Raw genomic sequence first — 26,849 nt, 5'->3', positions numbered from 1 at the left:
GATCCATATCCTTATACAACATCACAGCGCTACACTCCTTCAGTACCGTCCTAAAAACACCAGTTACAAACTTACTCATACTAGCCCGAGTGTCAGAAATCAAATCCGGAGCGTACTTGGCCAACTGATTGAACTTTAAATAGTATTCTTTAACAGTCATGGAGCCTTGCCTCAAGTTCATGAACTCCTCAATATTTGCCTCCCTCATCTCAAGTGGAAAGAATTGATCCAAGAATGTATCTTGAAATACTTGCCAAGTCATAGGAGCGGCATTCTCACCTCTACCCTTCTTCCACGATACAACCCAATTATAAGCAATGTCTTTCAGTCTATAGGAGGACAACTCAACACTTTCTTCTTACAAAAGATGCATCATATCAATGATCTTCCTTACTTTCTCCAAGTACAACTTGGGTCCTCGTCCGCTTTGGACCCATAGAACTCAGGCAGATTCAATTGCATAGAGTCATAAACCCTAGTCGTAGCTACATCACCACCCTGTTGATTAGCAATTGCGGCCTGGTTATTGGCTCAAACATTTGCGGTGATCACTTGGGCTAACACTTGAAAGGCCACCCTAAACTCAGCATGGGACACCGTCTCATTCAAAGGATCAATAGGTGGGGTTGCTCATCATTGTTCCCGCGGACATTCACTCTTCAAAGAGGAATTTTTTGAAAATAGAAGAGCACTGACCATTAGATAAGAGGGACAATTGTATGCACGATAGAATCTAAAAGAAGAAACAACTTTTTCCTAAAACGTCTCATAGCCTCTTACTCATACATATGGTGCGCTACACACCGATGATCAAGAATCTACTCAACACAGCTTGTCAGACACCCTAGGACTCCTTAGAAATCTTAAACTCTGATACCAAGTTTTTAACAACCAAAAATCATCTCCCAGGATTTCACACGGTGCTTAAGGCTATAAGTATCCCTAAGATAACCCTTAGAGCCGGTTTCTATCAATAACACTCAATTCAAGATAAAATAGACTCAACACTCGCATAGTCATATCATATGAAAGGAAAAATGAGAAAGATACTCGGTCCATATGACCACAATACAAAGAAACCTCAACAAAACCATAATACCAAACCCTCGACACATCACAAGTATGATACTAGTCTAACAAAACCTCTACGAATCGAAAACTAGAGAGTCGTTGGGACAGGTCCCCAACTAACTCGAAATGAACTGAAGATAAATCATAGTCTCTCAAATACAAAAAAATCTGTAGATCGGTCCTCAAACTATGAGGACTTACCACTGTAGAAAGCATAGGCAGGGTACTCGAATAATCATGGGTGAGGCTGGGACTGAGCACCTGAACCTATATTATAAGACAATGTAGCACATAGACATATATATAAATCAGTACTTTGGAATGTACTGAGTATGCGGGGGTGAATGCATATGTATAAAAGTAGTACCGATCTTCTTCAATCAAATCATGTATACAAAATGAGATGAATCACATGGCTTGAACAAGTATAAAATATAAAGCTCATAAATCATGTAGAATGAGGCATGCAACACAAATCTCGTGAGTCATCACTCTTTAACCTTAAAAATCAGAAATCTTCTCTTATTCTACATACCAAAAGGCAAAGGACTTTGATCAATACTTTGAAATCATGCATATGTCTCATGGAGAGTAAAACCTCTTTAATGCTCAACATTTCATAATTATCTAGAACTCATATACTTGGAATTCGGAATCGTATGACTTGGAAACATATTTGACGGCATTTCATTCACCTTAGGAAGATATCTCATTTCAAGCTTTAGGAAAATCATTCTATCTTAAATGGAAAAGTATTCTAGCTCAAGGAAATAACTTATCTCAAAGCTTTATAAAAAGTACTATATCAAGGGAAGATACTTTCATTTAGGGAAATAACCTACCTCAAGGAAGCACTTTAATTGGGGAACAACTTTGCAATTCCACCATTTAGGAAAATAACTCATAGGAAGGGAAAATAAGTATCAAATTTTCAAAGTTTAAAAGGGCAAGAGAGGTTCTTGTAACCGACATAAACCATGCGAGCTATATGGAGTCCAATGTTTTGTCCTCCTAAGTAGGTGACCCCACATTGGGGAAGAGCATCATACTCTTGCCAGGGAGTATAATCTAGGCTTAGTGATCACTAAATGAAACTCGACCTCGGGCCCAATCATAATCATCATAAACTCAGCCCCAGGCCCAACTTACGGTGGCATGTAGTTTTGGGGTAAGAAACCGTAGTGACTTACCCACTCGGTGCTAAGTACAACTCCCTTTAGATTAACTGCACTCATCTCATAAAAACCCACTTTTAGAATAATCTCATGGTTCACCATGAACCCAATAATCAAATCGATAATCTCATATGATGAAGTGGATTTCAAAGATTTCAGACCATTAGGTCAATTCATTTCTCAATCATCTCAAGATACTCAAATCATGGGTGCTTATAGCACAAGAGTTTAAAATTTCATAAGTCTCAAATAGGGCTTACTAACCCATAGTTCAATCTCAAGTTAAATCATCAAAAGCATAATATATATCATATAGTTTCATAAATCATGTGGAAATCTGGAAATTTCAGCAATTTATCTCAAAATCTCAATATAGTCATATGCTTCAATATCTCAACATTGCAAATATTATCTTCTCAAGGAGTAAATTCATGGGGTTTATACCCAGCAGAAAATTCTCAATAAAACATGCAAAAATCATGCCATTTGATTCTTAATTCATAGGATATATCAAGGTAATGCATTCAATAATAATGGGTGAAAAAACCCCAATTCAAATTCATGCAAAAACCTCATAGATTTCAGAAAATTCATGATGTAAATAAGCCTTTTGGGCATAAGGGTAAAAGGGTTACCCTTGTCCAAAACCCCACATACCTTGAATTAAAAGATTTGGATGAACTCTCATTTTGGGAAATCTATTCGTACTCTTGAATGAGGGTTCTTGAGGCCCTTGACTTGAGAACCTTGAATCTTGACTCAATTTAGAAAATCCATGGTGGATTCTTGAGATTCTTGGTAGAGGTTTTTGATACTTAGAGTTTTTGTTGATAGAAAACTTGAGAAAAACTTCATAGGATTCTTGCAAATGACTTTGATTTAGTGTTTGCACGGTTTAAGAGGCTTGGAAAAAGTCAAAAATTCCCCTTTTAACATCTGTACAAAGCTAGAAATAATGAACTGGGAATCCGATTTAAGGGGAGTCACCGAAACGCAGAAACATCACATTTTCCCACTGGTTAGGACCTAGAATCTCAGTACGACATGCCAATATCATGGAGTTCCACTGGAATTTGATAATTGTCAAATCGACCCTCTTCGTGACGCGCCAAGCACTAAAATGACACAGTTATACGATTAGGTATTAAATTTGCCATAACTTCTTACCCGGGTATCGGATTTGGGTGAATCTTATATTGATGGAAAGATTATCAAATTTCCTACATGATAAAAAGACAAAATTAGGGAAATTATATATGGTCAACACGATACTCACTTAGGAGTCACTCCTATATTTTTTAGGGACGAAATTATACTTCATTCAATATGCTCTAAGGCTCGAACTATGAGGAAACTTTCAAGGGTCTTACAGTCTACTCAGAATGTTGGCCACTACGTCAACCTTTCCTGGATAATTGAGGACACTCATGTAATAATCTTTCAAGAGCTCTAACCACCTTCTCTGACGAAGATTGAGATATTTTTGAGAAAAGACATACTTAAGACTCTTATGATCTGTGAACACATCTACATGAACACCGTATAGATAATGCTTCCAAATCTTCAAGGAAAATACTACGGCTACTAAATCAAGATCATGAGTAGAATAATTCCACTCATGGGGTTTAATCAGTTTGGAGGCGTAGGCTATGAACTTACCATACTTCATGAGGACACAACCCAAACCTACTCTGGATGTATCACAATACACCACGAACCTATGTAAACCATCTGGAATAGCTAAGACTAGGGATGAGGTAAGTCGAGTCTTTAACTCTTGAAAACTCTCCTCGCAAGGGTCTGACCACTGAAACTTGACTTTCTTTTAAGTCAATCTAGACATAGGGGATGAAATAGATAAAAATCCTTCAACAAACCATCTGTAATAGCCAGCCAAACCCAAGAAACTCCTGATATCTGATAGAGAGACAGGTCTTGGCCAGTTTTCTACTGCTTCGATCTTTTGAGGATCAAATCTAATGCCATCACCAGAAATGATGTGACCAAGGAATGCTACTGACCTTAGCCAAAATTCATACTTACTGAATTTGGCAAATAGCTGATGATCTCTGAGAGTCTAAAGTACTGTTCTGAGATGGTCTGCATGATCATGCTCAGTGCGGGAATAGACCAGAATATCATCTATGAAGACTATAACAAATATGTCCAGGTACTGCTTGAACGCGTTGTTCATCAAGTCCATGAAAGCTACTGGGGCATTAGTAATACCAAATGACATGACTAAGAATTCAAAGTGACCATACCGAGTATAGAAAGTTATTTTTGGAATGTCATTTTCTCTAACTCTGAGCTAATGATAGCCCGATCTGAGGTCTATCTTAGAGAAATAGCTGGCACCCTAAAGTGAAGAGGATACTTGTTTTGACTGTGATCTTATTAAGTTGATGGTAATCAATACATATTCTAAGAGAACCGTCTTTCTTGTGCACAAATAAGACTAGTGTGCCCCACGGGGAAACACGGGGTATGATGAATCCCTTATCTAAGAGATTCTTCAATTTTTCTTTCAATTCTATGAGTTCTGCTGGTGCCATTCTGTATGGCAAAATAGAGATAGGCTGAGTATCTGGAAGAAAATCAATGCTGAAGTCTATTTCCCTTTTGGGAGGAATTCCTGGAAGATCTTCGGAAAAGACATCTGAATATTCATACGCTACTAGGACTGATTCAAGGTTGGGAGTTTCAGAACTAGAATCTATAACATGAATAAGATGGTAAACACATCCCTTAGATATCATTTTCTTTACCCAAAGGTAGGAAATAAGCTGACCCCTAAAAGTGGATACACTACCCTTCCACTCAAGGACGGGTTCATTGGAAACTAAAAATGGACTATTCTATTTCTAAAGTTGACTGTGGCATAGCAGGAATGAATTCAATCCATGCCGAGAATGACATCAAAATCAGTCATCTCTAATTTGACTAAGTCTGCTGAAGTGACTTTCTGAAATATCATAACCGGGTTGTTCCTGTATACCCATCGAGCTATGATGGTTTTGCCCACTGGGGTAGAGACTGAAAAGGGCTCTGCTAGAATTTCTAGACTGATTTCGAAATCAACTGCTATATAGGGAGTAACAAAAGATAAAAAATCTCTTGGATCTAGCAAAGTATAAACATGCATATGAAAGATTTGTTACGTACCAGTAACTACATCAGGAGAATTTTCCTGATCTTGTCGGGTCTGAAGAGTATATAGTCTATTTGGGTGTTGTCCTCTAGTAGCACTGGTGGTGGCACCCTGCTGATTCGAGTAACTGGACTGAGCTGAAAAGCGGAGATAACTCTGATAAACTGACTGAGGGCAGTCTCTGACTCTATGGACTAGCTTGCCACAACCAAAACAAATACCACTGCCAGCTCTGCAAATACCCTAATGGTGTTTGCCATAAATCTGGCAAAGAGGATAGGTGCGGGCACTGCTAACACTGCCCTGGGTCTTAAATCCTGGTGCTCTATCTTTGTTACCCTCTCTGAACTTAGGAACTGGAGCACTGGTTAAAGAAGGAGTTGGAACTGATGACTTAGGACCAAACTGAGAACGGTTTCCTCCTTCTGATTTAGGTTGACTAAAATTGAAGCTACCTGTCCTAGCTTTCTTATTCTGTTTTTCCCTCTGCTTAATCTTCTGCTCCTCTATCTGCTGAGCATGGGTCATATTTCTGGCTAAAGTCATGTCACTATTTAGCATAGCGGATCTGCACTCATTAACCACGCTATCATTTAACCCTGAAGCGAACTTACTCATCTTGGCTCTGCCGTCTTCAACCATATGAGGGGCATATCTGGCTATTTGAGTAAACTTTAGAGAATACTCTTTCACCGTCATATTGCCCTGCCTGAGTTTGATGAATTCTAGAACCTTAGCCTCTCTAAGCTCTTGGGGAAAGAATCTGTCTAAGAATGCAGTGACAAACTCCTCCTACTCTATAGGACCTGCATCATCTGAACTTTCTGACTTCCACTATTTAAACCAAGTATGAGCCACATCCTACAACTGGTATACGGCTAACTCAACACTCTCAACAGTAGTCATCCCCATGATGTCTATCACTTTTTGAACTTGATCAATGAATTTCGGAGGGTCTTCATCTACTTTAGACCCGTGGAAGGACGGAGGATTTATTTAGGTGAAGTCTTGAATCTTAGTTGCAGCTGAGTTGGCCCCTAGGTTGGATGGAACGATAGCTGGTCTCTCATTATGGGTAGCTACTGACTGAGCAAGAGTGGTAAATGCGGTCCTGAACTCCGTATGAGAAACATGATTTCCAAAAGGTTCTTCGGGCAGAGAGGCTGACTGATTTTTTCTCTTAGGAGGCATATTCTGAAATAAAAAGAAGAAGCGGATTAGACTGAGAGATTGACTTATGATTACGCTCACTGGTACGACATAAATACTGAAAGAAGAGAAACTGTTCCTAAATATCTCATAGCCTTTTGCAAATAAATGTGGTGCGCAACACACCCATGTACAAGACTCTACCAGATGCAGCTTTCAGACTTACTAGGACTTTATTGAACCTTAGGCTCTGATACCAAGTTTGTAACACCCCAATTTCCTAAATCGAAATGCTACACGATGCTCATGACCCCGAAGGACCATAAGCTAACCCATGACTGATATTTGTACCTGTATACTGCATAAAATACTGAATAATGTGGAAACATGCATGAAAAGGCCATAAGATTTAATACTGAACATAACATGGATGAGATAACATCTGTGGGGTAATACAATACCCAAAACAAAACTGCAAACATTGAAGTCTGAAAAATAATAGTCTACATCTAGTCTAAAAGCCTCTACTGTCTGAATAATCTAAATAAAGAGTTGATGGGACATGTCCCCAACAAATAACTAATCAATGAAATAGTGGAGAAATAATCATGTCCTCGAAGGATGAGGACTCACTTCTATTCTGAATGCTGAGACTGAATCTACTATTGATTTAAACTCATGTCTCTAAACCTATAGTGTAACATAAAAATAAAGCACCATAGCGCAAATACGTTAGTACAATAGAATATACTGAGTATACATGTGAGGTAGGCTAATGCAAGGGTTAACATGTATGAATAATGCTAGTTGATTGTCTAACATGAATGCGAGAATACATACATAAATACATAACTATAACTCACACCGTAATATCGTGATTAGTGAATCTGAATACTGATGACATGACATACTAATAACTGATACAATTGATAGTATAAATAGCTATATCTGAATGTAACTGATAACATGGGTGACTGTATCTGACAGTCTTAAATCTGATGGAACTATCTGAGTTCCTTACTATATCTAAGTCGACTGTATCTGACAGTTTTGAATCTGAAAAACTATCTGAGTTCTTTTACTGAGACTGGTACTAAAACTGTGGGAGGTAGTATTTAACCGGCATGACCCTAATATGCTATTATGGCTGAGTTGGGTTCCAATCTGTAACCCTAATTAGAAGGGTGTCAATATCGCACCACTGGTAAGGACAAGCTGTGGGCGACCCTTATCTGATAGTGTCCCTAGAAAGGAATGGTGGGACCCTTATCTGACAGTGGTTATCCACCTCATCAACCCTCATCGGACAGTGTTGATGTCTCAATCTATGCTAGCTATATAGTTCTAGAATTCAAGGATGACTTCTAAGGATCACACCATCATCTGATAATGTGTGTCCCCATCCTTGGGTTTACTCGGTGCTAATTCCTACTCCCATCTGAATGGACATTGAACATGATTTACTGAACTGAACATGAGCTGAGTTACTAAGTTCCATTGACTGATGGAATACTACTAATATCTGACAACTAACTGAGTCATGAGATCATGGATATTTTTCCTGAGTCATAAGACTATCTGAAGTCTAAGGATTCATAGCTTGATTGAGAGTATCGTGAAAACATGACATGGCTCTAGGTACATAGCTAATGTTTCGGGTACAAGTACCCCCAGGACTCCATGGAAGGAAACTGACAAAGCATACTTACTTGAATACATAATAATCATCATAATACATTTACTGAAGCATTTCATCGAACATGTGATAGGCATAAGCTTGTACGTACAGGGGGATTTCATGATATCATGCTAATTAGACACTTTCCCTTCATCTAGGCATTCAACTAAACACATAGTAGGCATAGAATGTGTAAACAACATCATACAACAATTAACTGTCGTGATTCAATTCCAACTTAATCATTCAAGGGTTTAGTCCTAGGGTTTTATGAATCTATACTGGTACAAATCAACCCATATGGAATTTAACACTCATTCATGGAATACAATTCAATTACTCATTATCAACTGAACAAAAGCAGCCCAATCATGAAATTCATAAAAAAATCCATAACTTGAATATAGAAAAGGGATTCTTGGGCTTCATGGACAAAAGGAGTCCATGAATGAATACTATGTATACCTTAGTTTGTGATTTTGTGAAGATTGATGGTGAAACCTTCTTGAATTTGAATTCCCAATAGAAATCCTAGCTTCTTCTTGAGAGAAACTTGAGAGAAAATAGTATATTTTGGGTGAAGAATAGCTAAATCACATGTTATTGGGTTTAAATAGGGGTAGGAAATTAACCTTTTTAACCCTGGATGCGTCATTTAATTTTAGTAAAATTTTCCCGAATTGGTCCCCTGGCGCGATGCGGGGTTATCGTGTTGTGTCACTAGAAATTAAAAATTGGAAAGTTGAGGGATGGCACGATGCGGAGCCATCGCGTTGCCCCTTCCTTCATGACCTAAAACTTTGGTGCGACATGGGGGAAATCGCGCTGAGACACTAGAAAAAGGACAATTCTGATTTGAGTGTTAGCGCAATACGCCATAATTGTGGACACCTACTGGAAATTACCAAATGCTATTTTCTCTTGTGGTGAAGCGCGTCACTGACTAATATGGCGTCACTGATGGGAACTTGACATAGTCATAATTTCTTACCCGTTTATCGGATTTAAGCGAATCATATATCGATGGAAAGCTTATTAAATTTTCCAAATGACAAAAAGTGAAAATCTTAAAAATTCCTCATGGAATAATTTTCATTCACTTTAGAAAATAATACTAGGCATTCTTGGGATGAAATTTGCTAAAAATCTTCAGGGTATTACAAGGTGTTCACTGATTCAAGTGTCTCCTAGTTTTGTTTTACGAAAAACTTACATCTCTGTCTTTTTGCATCATAACATATCATCTTCAACAACTATTACTTTCCTGATATCATTTGGTTTGTGATAATTTTCTCCAAATATATAAAACCAACCCAGGGGATGTAGTACTTTAATCGTTCATTCAGGATCCTATTACTTTATTGCAAACGCAAAAGAAACTGCGGCTAGACATTAAGTAAGAGAATATGCTACAGCAGCTAGTTCTGCAACAGCTGTAAAGAAGATAAAATCTTTTGCACATACAGAACCCCAGTCCTTAGTTGCAGGCCTTAGTTCTGCAATAGAGGCCTTAGTTCGAGATAAGCATAAGAGTCCAACAGTTATGGAAAGGTTTGAGATCTTCTCCAGCCGTTACTAACTAAAGTGAAGTGCAGATAATGAACTTAATAGGGGCGAGATTCTCAAATGATACTCCGTGGGTGTTGATCTATAAATAACCTTCTATCTACACGGTGCAAACCACCTAAATTTTATTCATTCACTAGCAATACAGCTCCATAGCTTTGAAGAGTTGTAATACAAAAAGGCTCACAGTCTTCTTTCAGATGGCACTCCCGCCAGCTACATTGAGATTCAGACTAATTCAATTACTTAATTTTGTTATTCAGACTTTGTTTCTTTGTTTGTTGCCAGCTATATTGACAACTCCACACCAACGACTGCTTTATACTAAGAGTGTTACTATAAATACTTTGCTCATTACTTCCAATTAACTCATCACCTCTCTAACTAAACCACTAATTCTCTTCTTCTTACTTTCTAAAACCATCAGGTAGTGTGCTACAAGATCAAGTTCACAACAAAAGAAACAAGCAACAACAACAGCAACAAGATGTCAACAACAATGCTAGTGAATCGAAATAGGCCACACACGGCTTCACTAAACTTTAAAATGAACAACAACAAGAAGATAACAATAATAATGAATCAAAAGAGCCCACACGGCTTCACTATGTCACGGTTTAGAACATTGAACTAAACTGAACAAATTAGAAATTTAAGCCAATATTACCAGTTTTAGTCGGTGGGTAGCTAAACTCATCGAACCTCTTGTGTGCAATGAGCCACCCATTTGAGACGCTCTATTTTCCTTTGCCCGTTCCCTCCTGGCCCTATATTTGGGAGTATCATATTTTTATAAGAACTGGACCCACACATCAGCATTCAGCCAACCAGGTTTTTTCAAGTTCCTCTAGGCCTCATACAAGTGTTCTTTGATCCGTTGAGCTGCTTTCAACTTGAAAATGCATTGTATTTCATTTTCATGAAAAGAATTCCATGCACACTTTGTCTGCAAAATAGTTTAATATAAAGTCATGAAATGAGTTGACGGATACAAAGGTAAATTCATCATTAATAGTATACTGAAATGTTAAATTCTTTGATTTTGATTATACCATAAATTGGTTCCACATAAGAATTCTGACGTCGAGTCGAATCTCGTTCCAACTACCCTACGGCTCCGTGTAAAATGGTTTAATTACTTCTATAACCATATGTTTGTCGCTATATGCGAGAATGAACCTGCAATAAAATTATATTAAATTATCTTATCTTTTGAAAAATTTAAAAGTTATTGAAAAACATAAGGTTTACTTACCCATTACAATCAGCGGTGATAATTAGCCTCCCGTTGCTGTCATATTCTACTACCACTTTAAATTTTGAAATCTGGGAAGTAGCTGCAATAGCATTAGATGTTGTATCACTATCAATGGATGGCGATGTTGATGTCCTAGGACCTCCAATTCTCAATCCAGAAAGGCTAGGTGTGGATGATGTTGAAGGTACATATGAAGAGCTACTATGCAGATAATTATGGAGAGAAGAGGACTGAAACTGGTGAGGCGGTGGGGGCATGAAAAATGCATTTGGTAGTGAAATATTTTCCCTTGGAGGAGGAAGAATATTTTTAGTAGTTGGTTGAAGAGTTGTGGTAACAGGTGGTGGTAATGGTGGTGTATATTGACTTGCGGGAAGATTATTAGGTCCTTTCTTACCTTTCTTACGCCGTCCATTACCATGACCTTTTGATGCCATTGATTTTATTTATTAACCACCTGGAAAAAAAAAAGAACCACCAAATGGAGTTAGTCTATATTATGTTGTCCAGATATGTTTCTTATGTCAAAAGAAAATTAAATTCTACATTCCCTGTAGTACTGAGTGAAAGAAAGCCTCACTTGTCTCGAATAGTGAAATGTTAAGTATCTGTCCTTGTATTTGTCAATATGATCAGATAATTATTACATTCAATATATGTTATCACTCCACTAACTAAAGCAGTTAAGGTGAATTTGAAAAATAATTAATTCCGTAAAATATTCCGGTGTATCTCATCTAGCAACTAAACAACCTCTTAAAGAATACATAGACAAAAGCTTGGATACTACTAATGTAATAATTTCAGTATTCGATATTTGAATCCAAGGTTAACACCATTCAAATGATCTTAGTTTAACTGGGAAACTGTCATTGCAGAAACCACCTAACAAGCTAAGTTTGAATGAAATAGAAAACAATACTAAAGAAATCATAAATAGGAAAGACCTAGCCACCGGATAAATTCCGGACTACACCAAAGACTTCACAAATAAATAACTTTCTTTATGCAGAGGAACTAAAGAAGTAAGATTTAAGAAAATGCAACAAAAGAAGAAAATCATGTATAGCACCACTAGTTTTACCACGGCTATTTAATCAAACAATCCAGAAATATTCTTACTAGCACTACAAATGTTAACAAAGAAAAGACACTATATTGTCAAGAAAAATAGCAAAAAGCAGCAGCTAAAATATAAGTCAAGACCTTGTTACAACATATTACTACTATTAATAACAACTCAATCCTCGTCGTTTGTTTTATAGTCATTCATCAATTCTTCCTCATCACTTGTTTCATTTTCATCAAGTAACTCTTCCTCGCTAATTTCATTTTCATCATTTGGATATTCCTCATCATTTACCCCAAATGTTCCTTCTCTATAATCATGAACATTCAATCTAAGTTCAGAAGGATCAAATTCTTCATATAGGCCTTCGTTATGCTGGAACTCACCTGTTAATTCATCATCCACCCTTTCTTCAACACTAGAAATATAATACTGATACGCTACATCCAATGCATCCTCTACTTCAACTCTACCGACAGGCTTTGTTTTTATAACTACCCGCCATGCAGATTTATTCTTACACAAAGGATAAGGAGCGTAATACACTTGTTTCACATTTTTTGCAATGACAAATGGATCATAGAGCCCATACTGTCTTGTACGCTTAATTTCAACTATTTTGTACTGAGGGTGAACCTTTGTACCTAACCTAGGCATAGTATCATACCACTTACACGGAAAGAGAGCCAATTTTTTCTTTGGCCAACCAACATGATAATCGAGTTCTAAAATCTCATGAAGCACACCATAATAATCAACACCGCTATCACCTTTCACCCAAACCCCACTATTGTTGGTTTTCTTGCCCTTAGAGAACTCTTCTATATGAAATCTACACCCATTGACAGAGTACTTAGAAAACTTTCTGACTTTAGCATCAGGTACCCAAGCTATATCACGTAAAAATTGGCCATTTGTGTCATAATTAAGTGAATTAAGAACCTATAAAAAGTTCAAAAAAAAGTTAGAATTTAAATATACATAAGATTGAACAAAAGTGTAAATCATGTTAAATATTTAAGTTACACTAACATATTCTCTAAACCACACAGAAAACATAGGATAAACAGCAGCATCCCCGTGTAAAGCCATGAAGTAGCTGTCTGACAAAGTTATGACTTTCATTAGTTAAAGCTTAGATATACCTTAAATGATTGTCATTAATATAAATATACTCACTTATAAAAAGGTAGGACCTCGAAACAATTTAATAATACATGTGTTGTAGCTGACTTAAGCTCCACCTCATTCTACTATCGAAATAGACCACCTTTCGGACTTCCATTAGCTGGTTGATTGAATATTGAAAATGGTGGTGCTGAAGGATCTATGTTGTCTCCATCATCATGCCTATTAGGTCGGTTTCTCAGACATGGTACATCATGTTCAAAATAATATGAACAAAAATAAGAAGTTTCTTTAGCCAAATAAGCCTCACATATTGATCCCTCAATTCGGGATCTGTTATTTATGGTCCGCTTATAGAAGGGAAAACCAACCAACCAACATGGACGTTTAAGACAACAAACAAGAATCAGAAGAAATGAGATACTATCTAAATACTGCACATATTAGATCATGTAAATGACATCACTCATAAATCTTCATTACACTAGAGTAGGGTTTAACTATGCACATCCAAAGAGTAGCATCTGTGGTTCCCTTGTCATAAAAAAGAGTTTAGTGGTCAAGAAGGCTTATTTAAGACTTTAACAAGGGAAAACATTTCAAAAGGAGTATTTTTTCAGAAAAAGTGATCTGCACATTTTTTGGAGAGGAAAGAATGTGTGAAGCTTAAGCTTACCTCTAAGAATAGTTTACTAGTTAAAAGCATAACATACAATATAAACAGCCATAATGGAAAGAAGAAAATATATATAAATAGTCAATAATTGAATCACAGTATACATCTAGAACTGCAAATCATCATCATTAGAAAATCAAATAACCCTTCCCCAAAGGGGCAAATACAGCTTTATTTTACCGAGTTCATTCGAACCTGATATTTTCGAGGAGCATGAATTATTTGTAAAAATCAGCTGTACAAGAAATAGTAGACATGAATCCATAATCTTAAAAATACAGTGGATTTCATGATAAAAAACTTAAAAGTTGAACTCGTAAAGCGCCTAAACAGAGATTCAACCCTGCTTCTTCCGACCCAACTCGGGAAAATTTCAAATGTTAACGACAGAGAAAATCAGGAAAAGTTCCATGAAGAACATTAGAACATCAGATACATTTGATTTAGACATTGCAAAATAATTTGTCTTTTAAGATAAAAGCAAATCTAAGCCCCAACCTAAAAACAAATACCCGATGTAAACCCACCAAGCGACTTCTAAAAGCATAGATTGTATGCATACCTTACCCCTACCTCGGAGGTAGAGAGGTTATTTCTGATAGACCCTCAAACCCTCAACTCAAGGCCCCACCCCCTAAAAAAAATAAGAAGATTAAATTAAATAAGGGGAAAAGAGATTATGGTTTTTAGTAGGTGTGTCCTAGATAGATTCACCATATTTCAAGTCGAACAGTAGAGTATATCAAAAATGAAAAAAAAATAATAATAATAATAACAATAAAAAGGCACCATAACTTGGCCTGACAAAATTGCATACCTCTAAAAGCAAAACCCTGTCATACATATTCCAAAACTTTGACCATATGTAGCAAAAATTCTTACTTTAGAAATGTTATTTACTCATCAAGCCAGTTACTTCTTTTACATTTCACTTCTTTATTCTCCTAGCTTACTTTTCTAGAAAATATGGCAGCCAAAGGCTATGCTACTGCATAAATTGAGATTTAGGCAGGATAAACTTAATAGATTTTCACCCCTGAATTTTGCTGCCATCAAAGTTAAACGACAAATAATCGGATGTAAGGTACTTTGGTGCAGTAAATATCACTGCATATAAAGTGTAGTGAAATACCCCTTCCTCCTAAATAAAATCTTACAGTGAAATATAGCGCATGTAGGGCACAGAATAGGAGATAAATTAAAGTTTGTATAGCTTACTATTTGCAAAATTCATACATTAATGATTCATAATATAACTTCCCAACTTGCACAGAGATTTTTTGCAAAATGTGACAGATTCCAAAGAAACAAAAACTATTTAACCAAATATTTCCAAATCAAAGAGGGAGCAAATCCCCTACCTTGACAGCTAATTATCTTCTGGTGATCGATGTAGTTACTAGACTCGATCGGTCAGCTTTGAGTTATACTCTGTAAAAAACTGAAACTAGAACTACAAGACAGTGTATGAGTTAACACTACTACCCACGAGGTCAACACTCGACAACGAAAAAGATTACTTCACAATCATGTAATCATAATGTGATACCCCAAGTTTTTCCCATTAAATATTTCGCTCCCAAATGTGTCGAGTCGTTAAAGCCTTTTTATCTTTCCAAGAGAAGCTTAGCACTCAAAAAAAAAAATTTGCTAAGTGTTGAAACTTTCTCATTTAGACCTCTGATCTTTGGGTATTTATTTGATGACCTTTCCAACATCCGTTTTTCAATTTTCAAGTTGTGTTGTGATGGAGAAAGGTTGTAATACATCCCGAGTGAGTTTCGGAATTTTTGGAGTAGCATAAGGGCACGTTTGGGTGCCCAAAATAGTGGCACCATGCGATTAGCATGCTCCAGAAATTTTCAGCATTTCAGGGCCAACTTCAAACAATCATCACTTCCTGAATATAAGGAACTAGGATATCTGCTATATATCAAATGAAATCTCTTTTATTCTTCTTTCCAATGCAATTGGTTTCACCCCATTCCAACATCAGAGTAATAAGTTACGATCAATTTATTTTAGCATGTCAAATCAGTAACTGAGGATCAAAATTGATTTGGGTCAACTTCGGTCGATCATAACTCCTTATATATGACAAACTGGGTGGCCTACCATCTATAAAATTAAATATCTTTGAGTTAGCTTTCTAACTATATAAGTTTCACAAAAATCCAATACCAAACGAGGAGTTATTCAGTTTTTCGTGGCCAAGGTACGCAGAATTTTTCTGCCATTTTCAATTTCCTTAGGGGCAATCCAGTCATTTTACCCTTGCCCCATTTCTTGGAAATAAGCATAAAAAACTAATTTTGGGCATCAAAGTCTATTATTTTCAAAAAAAAAATCCAAGAAAGAAACCCTAAACCTCTAAATTCCCCTTCCTAAATCTTTCAATCCCACCATGAAAATTCTAAATTAATCTGATAAATGAAGTCCCCGTTCTGAGCTCTTCGAGATGCACCAATCAATTTTATGAATAGGGTTTCAAGGCAAGAATTTATTCCAATCTTTAATTTTAAGGTATGTAGGGCTTTGAACAAGATTATCCTTTCTATCTTATGCCCGGTATTTTTATTGAATTACATTGACATGAGATTTTACATGTTTTACCATGAATTGGAAATACGGTTTTATATATTATATTATTTTCCATGAGCTGTGAGATTATGTCATCTGATATGTGTATGATGTTGAGATGGAATTATGTCCCAAAAGTATTTGATTATGAGAGTATGATGATTTAATTTGTTAAGCCTTGATTTATACTACCATTCCATTATTTTCTTATTATGAATTTATAATTGATATTGAAAATTCTATATCCCTACTATGGTTTGATGTCTCAAGTACCTTTAAATGACAGTTGGATGGCAAATTGAGAAATGTTGATATTAAAGTTGCAATGAGTCTTGGTATTTTTCGGATGGTTTTGATGAGTTAAATTGTTGAAAATATTATGTATTGAGTCTTCATATCCTTGTCCAATGTCGAGTCGGTATGGTTCAATTCATTGATACCTTGTTGATGTTGAGGACGATTAAAATGTTTTGAGCTAAAATGTGTTGAGTTAGGAATCCACAAATTGATATGATTTGATAAATGAGAAAGAGATTTGATTTGGTCTTTATGATAGACCCTTGTGATGTTGTGGTAGATTTCCTAACGCGTTTTGAGCTTGTCAGGGAGTAGTACTTAGCACCGAGAGAGAAATTTGGTATTTCCCCAAACCTATGTGCCACCGTAGGGTTGTTTGATGATGATATTATTGGCCAGAGAGCCCGATTGTGATTATTGCATTTTTAAGGTCGTACTCCCTGGCAAAGAGTATGACGCTCCTGCCAACAGGGATTTCAAACGTTGGTATTCCACATAGCTAACGTGGAGTTGTCGGTTATAGGAAACTCTCGTGTCCATAAGATTAAGTTTCTTGAATTACCGAGTCACTTCGAGATTTGAGTCAAAGAGTTGAGATGTTTATGATGTTTTATGGTCATTTATGATGATTTATATTACCTATGATGATTTTTGATGATATGATAATTTATGATGATTTAGGATGATTTATCATAATTTATGATTTATGATGATTTATGTGGATTACGAGATTTTATCATATGAACTGTTTATTATGAAATTACGAAAAGTATGATTTGATATAACTCAAGCCAAGTGAGTCATCATTGTCCGTATGCATGTTTTCATGAAATTGATTATACTATTTATATTGTTGCATGCACCCCAACATACTCAGTACATTTCAAAGTGCTGACTCACATATTTTCATGGGCTACATTCTTACCAAAATGTAGGTACAAGCTGTAGCGCACATATCATGTTTAGCTGGGTCGCAGCACTCGATCGGCAGGTGATTAGTCCTTTTGATTCAGGGACTTGAGTTGTTTAGATTTAAGCTGTATTGTATTTTCTGTATTCAACGTATTGAGTAGGGGTAGTTGGGAGTCATGACCCGGCCATCTTTGATCAATGCTAGTAGAGGCTTCATAAACAGTCACTAGTAGTCAGTGTATTCATTTTCAGATTTGTATATATATAAGCAGAATTGTGACCGTGTAAATTTACTTTCATGTTGGTCAGACTAAGTTATGGGTTGTTTCCGCATTATTCCTTCTATTTTATGTATTTTATTCAGTTGCTTTGGGTTATGCCAGATGAAGGGTTAGCCTGGGGTCACTTGTGACCTTAATCACCATGTGACGTCTCGGGATCCAATTTCGGGGCGTTACACATAACAAAGAACTTAATAGTGTAAGCAAAACTAGAATTGAAGAAGTAGCTTGGGAGCATTAACAAAAATTATGTTACAAATGTACATAATTGTGAACTTTGGACAAAGATACGTGATGCAAATCCCCCTTTTGTACAGAGACAAGTAAACACCCACAAAATCATTTAACTTGAAAGCACAGCATAACAAAACTTGGTTACAAAACCTTCCGTAAAAAAATGAGCACTAATTCAAAGATTTAGCCAACACCTTGTAGCACCAAACATTGATTTTAAAACTTCATAAACTCTTGTAGAAAATGGAACAAATTTTTACCGTGAAGATGGGAATTTCTTGATTGAACTTCAATACCGTTATTCGGTGAAATTGACCTTCAATATCGTCATTCACTATCATCATTACCACTTTACCGTCGTCCATTTTTTAGAGAGAATGATGAACGTCATCAAGTTCAGGAACCCTAGCTTAGAGAGAGAGATAAAGTAGAGAGTGAGAGAGAGTTGTGGTGTGTTTAGCTTATATTTTGTATATAAATGTATTTAATAATTAAATATAAATTTTTGACTACTTCAGTCGGATAGAAATTAAATATATTTAATTATCTAACTTTTTGACTACAGTAGCCAGAAATACATATTTAATAATTTATTTAAATAATTATTTAATTTTTGTATAAGATTCTGATTATATATTTAATAATATATTTATTTAATTATTTATATTTCTGACTACAGTAGTCGGAAATACATATTTAATAATTTATTTAAATAATTATTTAATTTTTGTATAATGGTCTGATTATATATTTAGTAATATATTTATTTAATTATTTATATTTTTTACTACAGTAGTCGGAAAATATATATTTAATAATTTATTTAAATAATTATTTAATTTTTGTCTTAGGTCTAATTATATATTTAAGAATATTATTATTCAATTATTTTTATTTATGACTATAGTTGTCAAAAATACATATTTAACAATTTATTTAAATAATTATTTAATTTTTATACAAGGGTCTGATTATATATTTAGTAATATATTTATTTAATTATTTATATTTCTGACTATAGTAGTAGGAAATATATATTTAATAATTTATTTAAATAATTATTTAATTTTTGTATAAGGGTCTGATTATATATTTAGTAATATATTTATTTAATTATTTATATTTCAAACTAGAGTAGTCGAAAATACATATTTAATAATTTATTTAAATAATTATTTAATTTTTGTATAAGGGTCTAATTATATATTTAATACTATATTTATTTAATTACTTATATTTTCGACTACACTAGTTGGAATATATATTTTCCGCAATTTACCGCTAAACATTGTGACTGTTGTAGTGACAAATAGTATCGGAATAATATTTTGTAAAAAAATAAATAAAAAATAAATTTTTTGACTGAAGTAGTCGAAAAATTCCGACTACTAGCGAATTTCTGGTAGTGATTACTTTGGCATCATACACGAGATCTTAGAACTGGAGTATGCTGGTTTTCAAATAAAAAAGATTGTCCTCTTTCGATGTAAGTGGTTTATCCAAGCACAAGAGGCACAAGAATACATAAGGAGCTTAATATCATTGAAGTGAAGCATAATAGATCTTTCCTATTTACGATCCATTTGTTCTAGCGCAAAATGCTAAACAAGTGTATTATGCTCCTTATCCGCTATGCAGTAATAAGTCTGATTGGCGGGCTGTAATCAAAACAAAGCCTATAAGACGGGTGGAAGTTGAGAATATGCTGGAGACTGTGTATTCAAATGAAATGCAGATTGATCACCAACTAGTGGACATTGCCTTAGTGGATAGTTTCAATCACCCAAAAAATATATTTAAAGAAGTTAATATTACGGATAAAAAGGTTGAGTGGGTAGGTGTGACGCCCCGAATCTGGTACCCAGAACGCTACACGGTGCTCATGACCCAAAAGCACCACAATCTAACCCATGATTGATATATGTACTTGAGCACTGTATGATATACTGTATATGATAAAATATAACATCTGAAAAATACAATATATCAATACCAAAATGACTGAAATAACTGTCTGAACATGCTATAGTCTGGAAGCCTCTAAACTGTCTAAAAACTGTGGAGTTGATGGGACATGTCCCCAACTAACTCCGAACTACTGAAATAATAAAGTAATAAAATAATCATGCTATCCTCGAATGATGAGGACTCACTGCTAGTCTATCTACTGAACGTCTGATCTACTAAGGGCGCTCTGGATCTCATGCTTCTGAACCTATGGTATAAAACACCATAACACAAATACGTCAGTACGATTGAATGTACTGGTATGCAAGTGAGGTAGGCTGAATGCAAAGGGTTTATATGCATGAACAATACTAACTGACTGAATAACATGAACGTGAGAATACAAGCATGAATACGTGAACTGTAACTGAGATCATGACATAACTGAATCAGAATACTGATAATATACGTTTTCGTATAACTGATATACTATTATCTGAATGACTATGTCTGGTAGTCCTGTTTCTGATGGAACTAGTTGAGTTTCGTAATGAACTGGGTGATTGTTCTGATAATCCTGAATTCTGTAGAACTATCTGAGTTCTATTACTGAGACTGAGAATGAGACTGTAACTATGGGAAATAGTCATTTAACTAACATGCCCCTAATAAGCCATTACAGCTGAATTGGGGTCCAATCTGTAACCCCAATTAGAAGGGTATCAATACACCACCACTAGTAAAGACAAGTTGTGAGTGATCCTTCATTTAACAGGTACTCTAAGGAGAATGGTGGGACCTTCATATAACAGGTTAAGCCACCTCATCTACCCTCATCTAGCAGATTTGTTGTCTCAACCTATGTTGGCTACGTAGTTCTGGAGCGCAAAGACTGCTTCTAATAATCACACCCTCTAATAACAGGTGAGTTCCCATCCTTGGGCTCACTCGGTACTGAATCCTACTCCTATCTGAATAGACACCGAACATGATTAACTGAACTGAACTGGACTGCATTCATTGAGTTTTATTGACTAACGGAATACTACTGAGATTTGATAACAAACTAAGATTACTGAGATTACTAAGATTACTAAGTTTTTCTGAGTCATGTGACTGACTGAATTCTACTAAGTTTTGAAACTGACTGAGAATACTACTGATCATGGTATGATTGAGATTATCATAAAACTGATACTGGCTCTAGGCACACAGCTAAATTATCGGGTATAAGTACTCTCAGGACTCGATAGCACGAGACTGACAAGACATGACTCTTCTTGACACATGACCATAGTCAACAATACATAGTACAATCATTGAGGATTTTCATGAAGTATTCCCATGCTATAAGCTTACACATGAATAGGAATGCAAGTAAACATATCATAATTTCATAGGCCTAATCTCATAAGCATTACGTCAATCTATTATAAAGCATAACAATAATGTGGGAGTCATATCAAAGATAAGGGAAAAACATAGATTCATCAATTTTGGTCATAAATGAGTCATAAGGAATAATTTCTATTCTCTTAGGCATTTTATCAATCAGCTTGCATGCATATCTTTAGGCTTAGGCATGAATATTGAAATAATACTTCATGGCTACATTTTATACTTCCAATGCAAGAATTTCAACCACATACTAATATATTTTCATTATAGTCATTAAAGACATCAACTTGAAAATCAAACAACAATATAAACATGGATATAATTCAATTCATACTATGGAAACTTGAAAATCAAACAACAATATAAACATGGATATAATTCAATTCATACTATGGAATCCAAAGTTTATATTTCAAATAGGATTTCTTGAGCTTCATGGGTGAAAGAAATCCATGAATCAACATTTGACATACCTGGGTGGATGATTTCTTGAAGATTGGAGGAGGAAAGCTTGAATTCTTACCTTGGGATTAGACACCTAGGGTTTCTTGTTCGTAGAGATTGATCTTTGAGAGAAACTCTAATTTGGTGTTGTGGATGAATAAAAAAGTTATGAGCTCTAGTATGGTATAATTACGGGTCAAAACGAGTAGAAAAAGACCCAAATACCCTTTTAAAAATGGCTGAAAATCATTGATCGAAAGTGGCAACGATTTGGGCAACGGTCCATCGCTAGCTCGATGGTTCGTCGATCCTAACCGTCGCACTTGGCCAGAACCTGAACTTCCTACCTCGTTTGCGACAGTTTGGGCGACGATCCGTCGCTAGCTCGACGGTCCGTCAGTCCTGACCGTTATACATGACCAGAACCTGAACTCCCTGCCTCGTCTACGACGGTTTGGATAATGGTCCGTCGCTAGCTTGACGGTCTGTCGGCCTGACCGTTGCTTCTGGGCAGTTTCGACAATTCTCTGTAAAACGTCCATAACTTTTTACTCCGACACCAGAATTGGACGAAATTGGTATTGTTCGAAAGATAATTCAATTTCCCACATGATAAAATGTCGAAATTGTTGAAATTCTATTGATTTAAACATTAATCATTTAGAAAGTCATCACTAACTCTTCTGGAGACTAGATTTGACTTAAAGAAAGTTTGGGGTACTACAGTAAGAGATGAGAAAATTTTCGAAAAGGGTGAATGGTTTAGTGGAGAATCTTCAGGAGAGGAGGATTATTTTGTGTAGGTTGTATTTATTATGTATTGATGTCTTTATGCTTTGTACTATATATTTACCTTTATGTTTCTTGTTTAAGATTGATATGTAATATACTATTTAAGATTGTTGTTTTCACTTTTCCATAATTTATATAGTAATTGTCTATCTCGTGTTATTGGAGCGGTTGAAATGTAAATTAGTAACTTGAAATTAGTTACTTGGAATGTTTACTTATATATTCATATTGTAGAAACTAACTACTTGTTAACTTTATATAATTTAGATGTCAGGTAGAGGTGACAAAGGTAAGGGAAAAGTTGATCTTGAAAACAAAAAAAAAAAAGAAAAAACAACCTCTACTTTATAGACGACCGACAGGTATTCATATATCTGAGGGACGGTTTGCTGATGCACCAGCACGCCCCTCATATTCTAGGTCATCTCAGCATTCGGTTCCTGCTCCTACGCATGTGAGGCCACTTCATGGGTCTACACTGACTCATTCTGCTCCTATCACCATACCACCGCTATCACAGTACTATCGTACAACTACTGGCAAATTTGGACATCTACCATCGTCAATACCCTCCTGTAGTAGTCACCCACGTTCGCATAGTGATTCTGCTGGATCTATTGGGTTGTTGGATCTTCATCTTGGAGGCACTCCATTCGGTGGTTCAGATCCGCCCACGCCAATGCATCCACCAGCACTTGCCCGCGGCTTGGAGACAGAGATAATTATGGGAGGCGTTATCTTATTCCATATGGAACAAGGTAAGATTTCTAAATATAATAATATTATTCATTTTTTATTACTACATTATTATGCTCTATGAAATTACTAGTTGATCTTGTATTGTAGGTTTAAGACGGATGCTAGAGTTGGAAAAATTATGAGTAAATGCAATTTTTGGCACTTCAACGGCTACTGGATCAGTTGGCAAAAGGTTCCAGAAAATGACAGAAAAAATGTTTAAAGAATTTCAGGTAAGGAGTTAACTTATCGACCACTTAACACATTGTTAGAACAGAAGATTGAATATTATATTTTTATTTTCGCGGTAGAAATATTACTGGTAGAATGATGCGAATGAATATGCTATAAGGAGGATTTTTTACAGAAGAGCTAGATCCAGATTTAACGGTCTGTTGGATTATGCCAGAACCAACATGGTACGATTAGGGTTTATACTCAAACCCAATTAGCAACAGTATATTCGCTATTGGAATAGCAAAGAATATCAATTGTTGAGAGATAAAGGAAAGAAAGCTCGGACATCATCCAAGGGTGGCTCTCTACATACTGCGGGTGCAGTTAGTATGATTGTTGTGGTGGAAAAAATGATATGTAACTTTTACAGTTTTAATTGTTTGTTTCTATTTAAATTTTTAATTATTTAAAGATTAATAATTTTTTCATATGCAAGAAAAAGAAAAGGGTAGGAAGATACCCTTCGATGAGCTATTGGAGGAGACGCATGTGAAAAAAAAAGAACCCGACTGATGAAGATGTCTGGATTGAGCCTCGTGCAAAAGCTTCCCGTGTAAGAATCAAATTTTGAATTTATGAATCTTTTTTTCAAAGTTGATATTATTCAAGTATAAGTACTTTAATATTTTTTTACTATTAATTTTAACTTTACTTTGAATATAGGACAAATAAATGCAACTCCTTAGTGAGTTTCATAGTACTCAGCCTCCTGAAAGTCAGGGTGACCCAATACCCGAACATGTAGAGGAGGAGTTATAGGAACAAACTGTGGATCCTGCAGTTAGAGGCCATTACTACGGATACCACAAAAATTATATTGTCGATAATGTTAGGTCTTCTTTCGGCCCTACATCCTATACCTCGTCAGTTGATAGAGAAACCATTAAATCACTAAACAATATGGTTTCTAAACTCACTGAGGAGTTTGCTGCAGAGAGAGAAAGGGCACAAAAGAAGAAAGAGGAAACATCATCACAAATCAGGATGCTGCAAGAGCAGTTCGGCTCTTTTATTTAATCCGCAGGGATTATTCCTCCATATCCTAGTGATGTAGTTCGGGCTGCAAAAGGTCTAGGCTTACTGGATGATATCAGTACATATGAGGAATTAGATCCTGCGTGTGCGGCTGAGGATGCAGAACACGAAGACGATGATGATAAGTAGTAGTTTTTTTACTTTTGTATGTGTTGTAATTTGGATTTAGAGATAACTTGTAGTTTTTATATTTTTGTATGTTTTTAGAGTTGTATTGTATGTTAGTTGTGTGGGAATACACTTGGTTTGTTCTTGTTGTTGTTGTTGTATTGTCTGTTGTTGTTTCATTTGTTCAGCTTGTTGCTTTTTATTTTAAAAAAAAACAGAAAAACTGACTATAGTGGTCGGTTTTCTGAAATTTTACAAAAAATCAACCACAAGGTTTTTTTAAAAGAAAATCGACCACAGGTGGTCGATTTTATTAAAATAAACGATCACTTGTGGTCGGTTTATTTTGAATTTTTTATTTCTAAAATCATTTTTTTTATTTTAATAAAATAATAATGAATTTTAAAAATATATATATATATTTTTAAAAAGAACCGACCACACGTGATCGGTTTTTAAAAAAGCTACCACACTTTTACCAATGACGTATTTTGGTCGATTTTGTGGTCGAAAATTCAGGAAAACCCACCACATGTGGTTGATTTTTGTGGTCGGTTTTTCAGTTTTTTCTAGTAGTCATTTTTAAATAAGTAACAACATAAGCAATATGCTGCATCTTTTTAAATGGAGTCCGGAGCCAAAAGGGCTTTTTTTTTATCAAAAATTTCAAAAGGGACACTTACTTTCGAAAAAAAAATAAAATGGACAAAACGCTGCGGGCCCTGCGACTTACAAGTCGCCCGGGGCCCAGCGACTTGCAACTCTTTTTTTTTTGTTCCCATCCTTAACATCATCATTTTTACTCCTTTCTTTTCTCTTTCATGTTGATCGAGAACAATAATACTCACCCAATATATAATAATTCCATTTTTCATCATTATAATTTAAATATTTAATATATTCAATTAATTTATATTAATTAACTATAACTACATATTGGAAGTAAATTTTTTTTATTTATTTAATCGTCTATCATGTTCAAAACTAATTTGTTACCATAAATCACAATAATTAATAACTTAAAATATTTAAAAGACATATAGAAATTTATTGACTCTTACCCAAAAAAACCCTCTACTCTCACTTAATTACATATCATGCCTCAATATATAATAATTCCATTGTTTCAGCATATTGATTTAAATATTGAATATATTTTATTAGTTTATATTAATTAACTATAACTACATACTGGAAGTAATTTTTTTTTTTATTTAATTGGCTATCATGTTCAAAACTAATTTGCTATCACAAATCATAATAATTAATAACTTAAAATACTTAAAAGATATATAAAAATTTTATTGACTCTCATTATTTTAGTAATGCCACATAAATTGAGATAAAAGAAAAAGTACTGCAAATCAAAATAATTAACAATTTAAAATACTTAAGAGATATATAAAATTTTAGTTGACTCTCAAAATTGAATCGAATCCACATAAATTGGGACACAAGGAGTAAATATATTATTTGATAATTACGTAAAAATTATTATAAATCACAATAATTACAAGTTAAAATACTTTTTTAAAAATATATAAAAGTTCTATTTAACTCTCAAAATTTTATTGGTGTAGCATAAATTATGACAAAATAAAAAATTATCTTAATTAATTGCAACTAAATATTTAAAGTAAATTAATTTTATTATTTTAATTGACTTTTATATAAAAAAAAAAATTAATATTTTTATTTATTTATTTATTTTAGTAAGTTTAAATTTTAAATTTTTTTTTTCTTATATAGAAATACTAATATTTAAACTTAACTTTAAATTTTTAAAGTACAAAATTAATAAATTTAATTTAATAAAATAAATTTCTAATGAATATTTTCTTAGAATTTGTGTTGGGTCAATATATATCAAGTTAAAAAGAAATAAAGAAAAATATCTAGTAAAATTTTATTATTGTGAAAGATAA

Source organism: Capsicum annuum, chromosome 8, assembly GCF_002878395.1.
Source record: "Capsicum annuum cultivar UCD-10X-F1 chromosome 8, UCD10Xv1.1, whole genome shotgun sequence".
NCBI classification, from domain to species: Eukaryota; Viridiplantae; Streptophyta; class Magnoliopsida; order Solanales; family Solanaceae; genus Capsicum; species Capsicum annuum.
Note: the sequence above shows the minus strand (reverse complement) of the source record.